General features: G+C 35.8%; 1 protein-coding gene across 5 annotated transcripts in view; it reads left to right on the forward strand.

Annotated features, from left to right (window-relative positions):
- Positions 1 to 850: 850 nt before the first annotated feature.
- LOC145666365 (uncharacterized) overlaps positions 851 to 12,973 on the forward strand; it is a 28,198-nt gene continuing 16,075 nt past the window's right edge. Inside the window, exon 1 of one of the 5 annotated variants that reach the window (XM_081733533.1) lies at positions 851 to 925. The gene's annotated coding sequence lies outside the window, so the exon portion shown is untranslated. Of the gene's footprint in view, positions 986 to 4,688; positions 4,815 to 9,189; positions 10,057 to 12,973 lie in introns of those variants that run through there. The other 4 variants (XM_081733530.1, XM_081733534.1, XM_081733531.1 and 1 more) reach the window with 4 other exon arrangements.

The raw sequence follows: 12,973 nt of genomic DNA on the forward strand, positions 1-12,973 counted from the left end.
GAGACGACACAAACCACATGGAAATGTACCCCCAAGATCTCCAACTTAAGCAAATACAAATATTCGGCACTTTCTGATTAAACAAAGAGATATTGTGTATTAAGTTACACAATACATATTTGGGAACGAGCCAAACGTTAGTCACTGCTGAAGAGTGTAAAAGCGGAACGTTTATTGGAGCGGTGTCGCGAAAAGAAAATTTTAATTTCCTTTTTTAATACTTTTTTTCTTAATAGTGAGTCTTTTCTGTTCTCTGGTATCTCTGTTAGTCTTCCTCTCCAGCGAGGGTCACATGTGACATTTTCATTCGTTTATTGATTCGGGCACGTTAATTTTGATAAATAGAACTGTATTACGCTCTTTCAAGTCACGTTATTGGATCAAGTATGGAATCTCATTAGCCTAGCGGTGGACCAGGGCTGCTAATTACGGGGCAAAAGACACTAAATCTAATAGAGTAACCTCCCCCCCCCCCCGTTCAGCCCATCTGGTTTGTGTCAATGAAATGAAAATGTTTACGTTTGCGATAAACGGCATGGAAATTATATTTAAATTGGATTTTCCATTTCTTGAAATGCGTTGCAATCACAAAGTTGCCAGAATCGGGACCAGAATGAAAATTTACTTGCGTGATCGCAGCTCCTATTTGCGATAATCATCCACATACACGTCACCAAATTTGCTTTGTGTTGCGGCCGCAAAAATGAGAAAGACGATATTTAATACGGGTTTATTATCATTGTCTCAGGTTGAAGGCTTGATTTTTTTCTAGCCATTTCTGGATTTTTTAACTATTGGTTTTAGCCACTTTTCTTCGTTGAGTGTTGGCAATACTAATTGCGACGTTCATTTGTTTTTAGCCGCGCAAATACTCAGCACAGCACAGACAAAGGATCGGTTGTTTTGCTTAACCGAAGTCTAAGCTGTAAGTCGCTTACCTGATAGAGAAGTTTATTTTAATATATAAATATTTTTTTTCTTCAACGTAAGTTATATATACGTTAAAACTTTGGCATATTACTTGTTTGCTAAAAAAAAGTATTAAATTATATATAATTCATATGAATTATAACATAATTGAAGCGCTTAGATGATAAACGTGTTCTGTTACATTTTTTGAAACGTTGCATTCTCGCGATTGATGCGTAATACATTTTTTAGTGAATCCTAGTCTGAATGGAGATATTTGGAAATGATGGTGCTATGTTAACGGACAAAGTTGTGAAAGTCTATTTTTCCGTGATATTCAGTTTGTTACGTAACACCTTTATTCTCTAAGCTCTTCAATTAGCGTGTAGCTAATATCAAATTTCAACCTGTCTGTGTGCCAGTCGCCTTTTGAACCATATAGTGTAATTTTAAAAGTTTGGGTATAACTGACGAAGCGTCATACCAACTTTTTTAATTTACCGGAAAAATTAGTTGCGTTTGAATGGTAAGAAAAGTTCTAACCTACGTGCAGATTAATTATACGGTTTTATACAGAAATGCATGTGGATGGTCATATGCCAGAGCAGTCTATCTACCTTTTTCAACAATTTTGAGTTAACGAATGCTTGTTAGATAAAAAAAAAAAAATACGCTTTTTCTTATGCCAGAATGAGCTAGGCAATATCAGCATTAATTTCAAAAGAAAAGGGCCACTGGCTCATTCTGGCATAAGAAAAAGAGCATTTTTTTTTATGTAACAAGCATTCATGAACTCAAAATTGGTGAAAACAGTAGATAGACTACTTTGGCATATGACCATCCATATAGCCTACTTCTTTCTGCATTCACTTTCTGTACCTTCAGTAATCATTGAGGTGTCCACTTGCATTCCCGTTGCAGATTCACTTTAAGAGGTCTTGCACAAAATTACCAACCAACCTCTTCTTGGAAGCTACTGGAAAGAACGAATGCTAAGTCAGGGCAGGAAGGTAGTACGTAGAGAGCACATGCGTCAACGATGGTGGGTCGCGTAAGCGAGGATTGTCGAGAACCTGCTTTCACAATATAAAGACATCTTTTTGTTAGTCATTTGCTCGTTATATTTGTCGCACATAGGATTGTCCTTTATTAATCTACCACTACTTACCTTATGGGCGAATACGTGCATATCAGGTTCGACTTTCCTTAACAAGTTGACTGCCCTTATTACATGGTGAGTTTCAGTGGAAACCATATTTGTGTTTTCGAAACATACCGCATTCAAGATGTTCGGGAAATTACGCAAGATTTGATTAAACCTTGACCCATTTAATCCACAATTATCTGAGACCTTGACTTAATTTGTGAAATTTTGTATTTACTTTACCCAAACCCTAGAACTTGGTATTTTCTAACAACACAAGTGTTGTACCTACTAAACAGGCCCCCGCCGATACCTTCTCAAATCCTTTACATTGTTATTGTTGTAAAAAATATCAAGTATAAAATGTTTTCTGAGCTGTATCTGGCGTGATTGCTAAATGAACAAAGTAAAATACACTAAATAAAATACAACAAACACATCATGGAAAAAAGGAAAATTAGATAAAAGATTCTTTTCTTAAAAGAAATAAAGTTGTAAACTAAAAAATGGGAGCTTCCTACTTTTGAAATTCAAATGTAATTTTTATTTATTTTTTTTTAATTTAAACGCGAGGAGGCAAGTAAGAAAACCTGCGAGTCTAGCTCTTCTACAGTAGTTAGATTACAATTACCGTGATCAGCTATTTTCTCAGATATTGAAAGGTGTTTCCATCACTACTTATTAACAGGGTTGGCTGGTTTAAACCAGCTGGTTTTTTCAAAAAAACCAACTGGTTTAAACCAAAAAACGAAAATGTTCGTAAAAGTGTGTTTGTAAAATCTTGATGAACACACATTTGTGGGTTATCACGTTTCACTCCCGTATATTATTCGTATTATATTCAGACCTAAATTCCCCATTCATTACTCAAAAAGATTATACTACAAAAGCAACTTTTTTTATGTAAGTTTATAAATGTTTGTTTTGTGATTTTTTTTTTTTTTTTGTAGTTATTATTGTTATGTAATTGCAATCAAAGAAACATTCTAAATATTGTTTTGTTTCAATGTTTACTATTGATAAAATACATCGAAATGCCGTACTTTTGTGTGTGTGGGTGGGTGGGGGAGGGTCATACAGACCCCACGAGAGGCATTTAGTGAAATGAGAAGTATCTTTGATATCTATTTATGTATAAATGAGTCTGAGCCAAAGTGGACTCAAATAATTCGTATCTTTGTGATATGCAAATTAAGTCGTTGTATTTCTTGTAATTTGGACCGATAAAAGTCGTTGTTAACTAACTTGAATTAAATTAGTTCTTCTGTACTCCGTAGTACTTTGAAATTGTCCATATGTAATTCAGTATAATGGTTTCACTTGTGCAACTGTTTATCTTTTTGTCCTTCTGAAATGACTCTTGAGAGCTATATTAAGAAGCATGTAAAGAGCAGTACAACGTATTTTTATCAGGATTCCTTCGTGAGTGAGTCGGCAGACGTATCGCATTTGTGGCCAGTTAGTCCTGGTTCCGAGTTCAAATGGAGGACAATTTCTCTCGGATGTAACTCGAGAAGCAGTTTTTATTCCGCTTTAAGCTTATGTGACCCCTTCCAGCATAACCCGGCTGCTGCATAATAACATCAAGGCGAAACAAACTTATTTCTGTCCATATATGATATGAATATATAGAGCAAATTATTTAAACCAAATAAACCTGGTTTAAACCAAAAAACCTGGTTTAAACCAAAAAAACCTGGTTTAAACAAAAAAACGGGTTTTTTTGTTTTTTTAATAAAAACGATGGTTTTTGCCAACCCTGCTTATTAAATTATTAAGCCTTGAGCACACTGTCAGAAAAAAAGGATTTGAAAAGGTCCTTGCCTGAATTTATTGCTGATACTATTCCAGCATTCACTTAATCTGTAAAAGAAAAGCTTGGGGAGACTAGTGAGGATGGCTGGCTATCGAATTTTTAAAAATAGAATTACTTCAATAGTTGTTTCCAGCAAAATTTGAACCTAGGGTCGTACATATAGATGTAAATTCCAGTATTAATAAAAACTCGGTCAAGATATTGTGAAAAAACCTTGCAGATCAGCTACCATAAGAAAGGCTTTTCTCCCCTCGCACCAGGCAAATGTCAGACTGGAATTTATAGCCCACAAGTTGTCTCCTTTCCAATGCCTTGAACGAAGAACGTTATCCCTCTGACGTCATCAAGCCGCAGATGCCATAACAAACTATCATGATGGGAAATAAATACGCTTACGTCTTTCTCTGAAGTAATACTGGCAATTTACCATGTTCTTTGGAATTTCTTCGCTATTTCTCGATATCTTTGCTTTTACATTTTCATCAACGGAATTTACATAGCTATTGTTTCTTTTCCTTTAACCAATTCTGACAATTTCTTGGACATCGGGGAAATTGGAGAGCGACTCTTAGTTCGTCAATCAAATATTTTCGGAGAGACGCACTGAAATGATCAAAGATTGCTGTGACGCGCTCATGCGCTGCAAGACGCGCTCCTCACTTTCTTTTACTACCCCTCTAGTTAACAAATTTCCTTCAAATATTTCTTTTTATCTCAACGAAAACGAAACAACAAAGAAAAATATTTATTTATACACTTTTTTTTTTTTTTTGGCCAGTACGTTGCAGAAAAACTACTACTAGTACTAGCTGCTGAATATTTATCGAAATCAATCGCAGCTTTCTTTGATGTCAATTGCGGCTACAAATGAACACTATTAATCTGAGGTTTTCTGTTAGCAGATGATATTCGGAACGATGGTGAATGCTTTAAAGTAGACCAATGGTAGGTCACGTGTTTTATTTTTATGGAAGTTAACGATTCCTTGACGCAAATATATTATTTTAATTTCCTCTTAACCAGAGTTTGAAAAAAAACCGTTTTTAAAAAAAGCCCAACCCACCAGGGCCGATATGGGTTTTTTCTTTTTTTTTTTCTTTTTTTTTTTTTTTTGCGTGACATTCAATGCCTTTTGGGGTAAGAGTGTTGAAATGTGATTTATATTTCAAGATTGCCATTGTTACAAGTTCCAACAATATTCTAATCACTACTGTTTTGAAAAAATGGCCGCAGTTTTGAAACTTGACGTTCGATTGCCGCCAAAATATATACAGCTAATTTAGTGTGTTTCGTGCTTCTACTCTGAAAATTTCAATTTAAAAGTCCTAAAATTGCTTTTTGCAACGTGCAGGGTTGGCTGGTTTAAACCAAAAAACGAAAAATGTTCGTTAAAGTATTAATGTTCGTAAAATTTTGATAAACACACATTTGTGGGTTATCACGTTCCACTCCCGTATATTTAGTATTATATTCAGACCTAATTTACCCATTCGTAACTCGGAGATTATACTACAAAAGCAACTTTTTTTTATATATATAAGTTTATGAATGTTTCGTTTGTAATTTTTTATTATATAGTTTATGCAATTGCAATCAAAGATAAATTCTAAATAATGTTTACTATTGACAAAATACATCGAAATGCCTTATTTGGGCTGGTCATAAAACCCCACGAGAGGCATTTATTGAAATCAGAAGTATCTATGTCAAATAGGTCAGAGCCAAAGTGGACTCAAATAATTCGTATTTTTATTCACTTTTCTTATTGATATGCAAATTAAGTCGTTGTATTTGTTTAACTTGGACTAATAAGTCGTAGTGAACTAACTTGGACTAAATTAGTTCTTCTGTACTCTGCAATATTTCAAAATTGTCCATATGTAATTTTGTATAATGGTTTCACTTGTGCAACTGTTTATCTTTTTGTCCTTCTGAAATGACTCTTGGCAATTATATTAACAAGTATGTAAAGATCAGTACAACGTATTTTTTATCAGGAGTCCTTTGTGAGTCGGCAGGCGTATCGCATTTGTGGCCAATCAGTCCCGGTTTCGAGTTAAAATCTAGGACAATCCCTCTCGAATGTAAGCAGAGAAGCGGTTTGGGTTCCGCTTTAAGCTCATATGTCCCCTTCCCTCATAACCTGGTTATTGTATAATAACATCAGGGCAAAACAAACTTATTTCTGTGCATATGTGATATAAATACATAGAGCATATTATTTAAACCAAAGAAACCTGGTTTTAAAAAAATTTAAACCAAAAAAACTGTTTTTTGGTTTTTTCAATAAAAACCATGGTTTTTGCCAACCCTCGTAATGTGGATACCCGCTATTTTGAAAAAAAAAAAAAAGTCGCTATTTTGAAATTTTACGTTGGTATGCCGCCCAAAATACGTACAGAAAATTGTGTGTTTCGTGCTTGTACCCTCAAAATTTAAGCTTAAATTTAAAAGACTGAAAGTGGTACCCTGTAGTACAGACGAACGAACAAATGCAGATCGAATAATCCCAAGAAACTCTGACATTTGCCAAATATGAACACAAAATATATTAATTTAAAACAAATATATTAATCATGTTTCATAAAATAAATGTTTCAAAATGTCTTAAATGAAATTAAATATTTTCCAGTGTAAAATAAATAGTTTTATTGTTGAAGTTCACTTCCGATACTTTGTGCATTCAATTACGGGAATTTCCCTAGCACTTGTTGCAAGACGGTTCTTTCCAGAAAATTAATTTAAAACAATTAACAAATACATACTATAATTCATATTTTATAAAGTAAATGTTTCAAAATGTCTTATATGAAATTAAATATTTTCCAGCGTAAAATAAATAGTTTTACTGTTGAAGTATTCAGTTCTGATGCTTTGTGTCTTAAAATGTGGCAGGGTGCCCGAAAAAACCCGTCAATTTTTTCGCATTGGATCCACCTGAGAAAACCCATTTTAAAACCCTTCCCGGGTTTTTGAGCTTTTTGTTAGTATTTTATTGGTGCACTTTTAAGGTGATCACATTGAAAGCGATTATCAGGTTTTGCGCTTTCCTTCGCCGAATTAGATGCTTTCACGTTAAGGTATACAACAGATTCAACATAAGACCTTCATAAAGTTCTGAATACATTGAATGGATAAAGAAAATCCTTACCTTAGCTTGAGATAGAACAAAGTAATGTATGAATTATGCTTGTAACCTATTTAAAATAAAATTTGCAATTTTATATTTTAGAAAATACTTTCCGTGAATAGTGTGCTCGGCGACGCTAAGGGACGTTATCCCTCATACATTTGATGGCTTTAAGACCATGGGTGCCAGTACTACCAGTAAATATCTAGTGTATTAGTAAAACTACTAGTATTTTTTATTACCTTTGATGCTAACACAAGTATTCTTCTGTAAAATTTTGTTTTCCAACAACAACAGTTTATTCCTGTTTAACAGCAGCAACAGCGTAACAATTCTTGTCAAATTTAAGAAGCTTAATGTTCAGAGTTCCGAAAACCAAGTTACGCTTATTATTTCAAGTGCTGAATTCAAACTTAAGTACTAGTGGAAGTTTCGGTGTACAGTGAAGAAAGCTTGTATTTTCGAAGGAAAAAATAAAAACTATACTTTCAATGTGATCACCTTAATTGCACCAATAAAATACTAAGAGAAAGCTCAAAAACCCAGGTGTTTTTTTCAGGTGGTTCCAATCCAAAAAAAAAAAAAAAAAAAAAAAAACCTGCTCTTAACCCTTGAACTAAAGTAAAGACCCTATTTTTTTTCTGAACCTTCTTCCAAAATTAGAATGGAACTGGTTCCGCGACGGTAGGTTCCGAATTGCTTCGCCAATCAGTAGTTTAAATTTTTATCAAAGGACGTGAAAACTGGTCATTGGTATGTAAAAACAGAACAACTTCAATGCCACCACATGGATATAGGCCCTACACCTCACCCTCCTCCCTTGCCACCTATGGACTGAAGTCTATCTTCTTTCTTTAGAAACAAAAGGAGCTTCTAAGAGTTAAAAAAAACCTTGGCTTTATTTTAATACCGCGGTCAGCTTTCAGAAGGTAGGGACAGTGCATTTGACGTCTTGAGGAAAAGTCATTGCAGGTTCAGAGTGTTTTCAATTATAGGAAAATGCAAACATTTTAAAAGAATATCATTCGCGGCAATAGCCTGACGACCAGCGTTGATTGAGATTTTGTTTTTAAATACAGTACATAAGAAAAGCAGTTGCTGTTTGTTCCAATGAAGTGGGTATACTATGGATCGAATGCAACGTATACTTACGTACTTCCTAAATTTTAGGTGGCTATACGATAATTTCCAAAAATTAGAGGTGGATATACGCCGTATACCCTCCATTACATCCCTGCTTACACACTGAACTATCAAAATATTGTATTAAGTTCCAAAGATAGTCTATTTCTAAATTTTGAAAATTTACAGGGATGAAATGAATAATTTTCTTGTTTTTGTGCTTGATAATATATAAGGAGAGCAAAAGTTTTTATTTTTTTTATATATACGCGGTTCTCAACATGGAACTATTTGGCAAGCAGAGCGAGGGAACTACTTGGCGCAAGGTTTACCTCATGATAGGATTGTGTGAATATAATGAGCATTTGTATTGTAAACATGGTTGCAGGTATACAAACACGCAGCCGTGGATGTGAAGTAACACTATTTCAGCTTGTGAAACAATAAGGTAATAATCAGTCTTAATAAATATAAAAATAAATTGCAGAAATGTAAGTAAATAATGACAAAGAAAGGTGCTTGTGTATGCTTACCAACCTATGATTCGAAATATTCAACATAGTGGGCAGCATTGTATGTTAGGCGGGCGCTGTAAGATAGATTCTAGATAAGGAATAATGACCCTTGTATCCCACAACGTGTAGATTTATTTAGATACATTCGACTCTATCTCTGGTCATCGTTGGAAACTTCTTCCCGCTGCTTCAAATTAATTACCGTTGATTTTGAGTTGAAAAAACTTAATACTATAACCTTGCACATTGAATACCATGAATAATTATCATGTAGAATCTGTTGACAGGAGTAGTATGCATTAACGAAGGTAAAAGCTGGTTACATATGGTGAAAAGTGTGTTCTTTATTTTCCCTCTTTCGTTTTGAATTACTACCCAGAAATATTCTGTTTTTGGGTTAGGTTCCTTTTTAGTTCCGATACTTACTAGTTAACCCTATGCAGTCTACATAGCACATTATTTTTTCATGTCAAGGTTGCGAACTCCTCGGACAATTTAATTTTTTTTTTTTTTTTTTTTTTCATTTCACTTAATTTTTGCATACAGTCCTTGGAACGGCCTTCGGCCATTAAGGCAGTACTAACTTTTTTCTTATAAGGTGTTTTTACTTTCTGTCAGAAAAGCTTCGTTCATTTGTTTGTTTAATATATAGTTGTACACGAGGGTTAACAATGGAAAATTGAGTCAACGAAAATTAGTTTATACAGAGAAATAACAATGGTTACTATGCAATGCAAAGAAAATTAACCCATTGTCGTTAAATTTTAATCCATTGAACATTGTGAAGTTGTTGCTAGGCGCATATCTCGGAAACGGGAGCACATGGAAAATAAAACTTCGTTTCTGCAAGTCTATATAAAATTTGCAATCAACCAGTGAATTCGGCACTTCTTTAGAGCTTGTGGTTTCCGAAATCCTACTGTTGAAATGAACTGGCTACCAACATACACCCATTGTTGGTGACATATATAAATCTAGCATTCTAATATATAGATTGTATTTTTAAAATCTACTTTCAATTTGTTGCTAGCGAAGCACATGCCAAAATTCAGCGTCCCAAGAAAAGGCTACCACTGAGCAGAGGTGCAATAAATAGTGGTACAGAAACTGCGATACCTGAAAATGTCGAAAGATCGTGAACAAATTCCGCTGGATGAAAGATTAAGCGCTCTGTGGCTTATTATAAGCTTCATAATTACATTAATTTGCTCACCCGTGGTTCAGTGGTGAACATATGGGCCTTCGTTGTGTGAAACCTCCGGTCCGATCCTATGAAAAGCTCACATCTTCAGTGTTGACTCACCATCATGCAGCAGTTGCAGTTCAGGAAGTTACTTGAACTAAGAAATAGCAAGCTCGAGTCTAGGAAACCAGCAATGTGCTGACCACACACACATTCACACATGCAGTGAAAAATCAGGTTGGTCAGTTAAAGTCTTTAGATTTTATTCTATTGCTATTATTTATATTATTATTATTATTATTATTATTACTACTACGAGAACAGTAGCTACCGTCACATACATTAGTGAAGTTGGGAGCTAAAACTAGACTTGTTTCTATTAAGTTTTCCAATAAAGTACTGAGCTCCCTCATTGCTATGTGGGTAGCGTGTGCGCCTTTTGCGCGGGGGACCCTGGTTAATTTCCGGTGGTAGATCATGTGGTTTGGACCCAAGTCATGCCGTATGCCCAAGTTTCATGTAGCCTCGCTATTGAAATGGACTTAAATCATAGCAGCTGCTGCTTAGTGAACTTTCGCCTATTATATTCTTGAAAAAAACATTAAAATTAAATCGAACGAAATCTTTTACTTTTAGTCTCACGGTTATGCCTGCTATGTTCAAGGTGACGGTGATGATGAGAAATGAATGAAATGACGGAATGAAGAAAGTGGGAGGAAACGTGAGCATCCCGAGAAAACCCACACACAAGGTGTTTGTCCACCACAAAGCTCACTTGGCGCGAGCTGGGATCGAACTAGGGACCCCATGCACCAGAGGTGAACGCTCTACCACTGAGCCACCGCGGCCTATTATACTTTTGTTCATAACCAGACTATAGTTCAATTCATTGTGTTGGAAAGGAGGGGGGGTGATCTGATGTGTCCCGTATTCTCATGAAGAAAATATGGCAGGTTTATTTATGCTGGAAGATGTTAATTTCATATAAGACATTTTGAAACATTTATTTCATACAACATGAATTGTATCTTTGTTTTAAATTAATAGACCCCTTTTGGTATTCATATTTGGCGAATGTCAGTCAGGCTTCTGGATGACTTGATCTACATTTGTTCGTTTGTCTGCCGAGCTCCTTCATGGCTAAGCGGTTAGTGTACTCGTCTTCGGCGTGGGTGACCCGGGTTTGCTTCTGGGGGGAGCTCATGTGGTTCGGATTTCACTTTAATCAGTAGGTCCCATCTCATAGCCTCGCTGCTGAAAGGGACGTTAAACACAAAATCAACTCGTTTGTCTGCCTCTACCACACACACTACAGAGTACAACTTTCGGCCTTCTAAGTTAAATTTTTCAGAGTACAAGCACGTGACACTCTAAATTTCCTGTATAGATTTTGGCGGCATACCAACTTAAAATATCAAAATGGCGGCCATTGTTTCAAAACAGCGAATATCTATCTACGCTACGAAGCGCAATGTTCAGTCTTTTAAATTGAAATTTTGACGGTGGAAGCACAAGATATGCTAAATTTGCTGTATAGATTTTCTTGGCGATTGAATGTAAAATTTCAAAATGGCGGCCATTTTTTCAAAACGGCAGTGAGTAGAAAATTGTTGCAAGTTGTGACAATGACAATCTTGAAATATAAATCACATTTTAACACTTTTACCCCCAGAGACGTTGAAATATTTCGAAAAAAAAAAAACTATTAAACCCGAAAAAACCCATATGGGCTCAGGTGGGTTGGGCTTTTTCAAAAAAGCCCAGGTTTTTTCAAACCCTTGCTGTGGTGAGTGTCTTTAAGTGGCAAACCAAGGTGAAACGACGTCTAAACGTTGAGGGGTTGCCCTCCCCCTCATTACAGATGTTTGACTTCGTAGCTAGGGCAGACTGGTAAATCAGGACAGGCGGCGAACTGTGGCGGAAGTCACATCAGACTTTGATGCTGGTCAGAGTACAAATGTGTCTGAACACTTCTAACGATGGGTCTCCGCAGCCGACGCTGTGTGCCAGTGTTAACACCACGACATCTGTAACTACGATTGCAATGGGCACGCGATCATCGCCATGGACCTTAGTGCAGTGGCTGACGTCAGAGCGCGTCGCCCCCTTCCCCGGAATTAGGTGACCTGTGTGCGCGGTTGTAGTGCCAACTCCCTCCAGCGACCTACCAAGGCCTCATTGCTTCCATGCCAAAACGCACCGCCGCTGTTTTCCGTGGCAAAGGTGGATATACCGACTATTAAGTAGGTGGTCATAATGTTCTGGGTGATGAGTATATATAGTATTTCTTTAATTGTTTAAAGACGCGAAGAAAGGAAGGAAGCAAGCAAGGCAGAACATTTCGCAGTTTGTATTTGGAGTTATTTCACCTTGGAGGGTCTTCTTAATTTGATTTTGTATATACGTAATAGTTGAGCTGGAGGTCTACAATTTACGATGATTAACATTCATTAGAATTCGAACCTATGGGTTCGTTCTTTCGTCTTGTAACATCGCATTGTTCTGTATTGGAACTCGATCCAAGAACCTACACCAGATATGTGGGCGGTAACCACTGGACCACTTATGTAATGTGTGTAGGTGAATCAGGTAGTTCACTTTATTTCGTGGAAAAAGTAAATGGTTAAAGAAATTAGGTGGACTAACAAATTCCATGATACTGTTCTGTAAAACTTTTTCTTAGAATTGGTATTGTAAGCTCTCGAGTTTCAGAAGCGTCGTTTTTTTTTTTAAGATTTGAAAGTCTTTTGATAATAAAAAAAATTAAAGCTGATCATACAGAAAAAAATCAGTTCTAGAATTTTAGTGGAATGTAACTACGCTGTTACTTTTAGTCTAATTTAGAGTGAAATGTTCATTTAAATTTGTTTAAATTCATGAAATGTTCATTTAAACCGAAACAAGTGGAAATTTTGTATATGATGTTGCTGTTGACAAGTTGCAAAAATTCGAGATTAGATGACAGTAAATATAACATTCATAAGTGTTGTTCTTGCTTCCATTACTTTATATGATAATGCAGCGAAAAAATCTTTCACGGTATTCATATATGTTAGCCTAATATTCCTTATACATGACTAATATCAGATATTTACACCAGTGCTAGCCAACTGCTAAACTGGCGTGTCTATGCTTCCCGGAGGCTTTTTTGTAA

This window comes from Thermobia domestica, chromosome 12 (assembly GCF_964235325.1).
Source record: "Thermobia domestica chromosome 12, izTheDome1.hap1.1, whole genome shotgun sequence".
Lineage (NCBI taxonomy): Eukaryota > Metazoa > Arthropoda > Insecta > Zygentoma > Lepismatidae > Thermobia > Thermobia domestica.